Source organism: Myotis davidii, unplaced genomic scaffold (assembly GCF_000327345.1).
Source record: "Myotis davidii unplaced genomic scaffold, ASM32734v1 scaffold749, whole genome shotgun sequence".
Taxonomy (NCBI): domain Eukaryota; kingdom Metazoa; phylum Chordata; class Mammalia; order Chiroptera; family Vespertilionidae; genus Myotis; species Myotis davidii.
Window position 1 is genome coordinate 1,227,584 of NW_006300030.1, and position 860 is coordinate 1,228,443.

The window sequence follows — 860 nt, forward strand, 5'->3', positions numbered from 1 at the left end:
CGCCCCCGGCCCCGCGCGGGCGCCCTTCCTCCTCAGCTTGAAGGGCTCAGGGACTGGGCTAAGGTCACCCAAGAAGAAACCGAACCGCAACGTGACCCACAGTCCTAACTGCGTAGTTTCAGATATTTTGTTCCACATGACTGTTCCTTCTACTAAGCTGCTGAAAGAATAAAAATGTATATGTTCTGCTCTCCAAGTAACATGCTGTTAAGAGGCATTTAATTTCGGGGGAGTCCAGTCCCAAATATTAGAAGCTGGTCCTTAAAAAGGAAGAGCATGAAATCAATGACACACTGAAATGTCTGATCCACACAGTCTAGAATAATTTTAAATTTCCTAAAGAACTAGAATTTTTTTTCCCAATTCTGTGATTTGGGGATAAGTATGTATATGCCCATGAAACTCATCACTACCATCAAGGCCATGAACATCCATGTGAGAAGAGAACTCTGAAATTTTCCTCTCACAGCTTTATCATTGTTTTTGTGTTTATGGTAATAGATAAAATCTACCTCTCAGCGAATTTTCAGTATACAACACAGCACGGTTAGCTGTAAGCACTAGGCTGCATCATAGGTCTCCAGAACTATCCATCTGGCATAACTGAAACCTTGTACCCTCCGACTAACACCTCTCCATCTTCCCCTCCCCACAGCCCCTGGCAAACACCATTTCACTCTTTGCTTTATGAGTTTGACTTTAGATTCCACATATAAGTAGTATTTGTCCTTTTGCGACTAGCTTTTTTCACTTAGCATAAAGTCCTCAAGGTCCATCCATGTTGTGGCAATTGCAGGATTTCCCTCTTTATTCTTATTATTTTTTTAAGAAATTCTTTATTGTTTAAAGTATTACATATG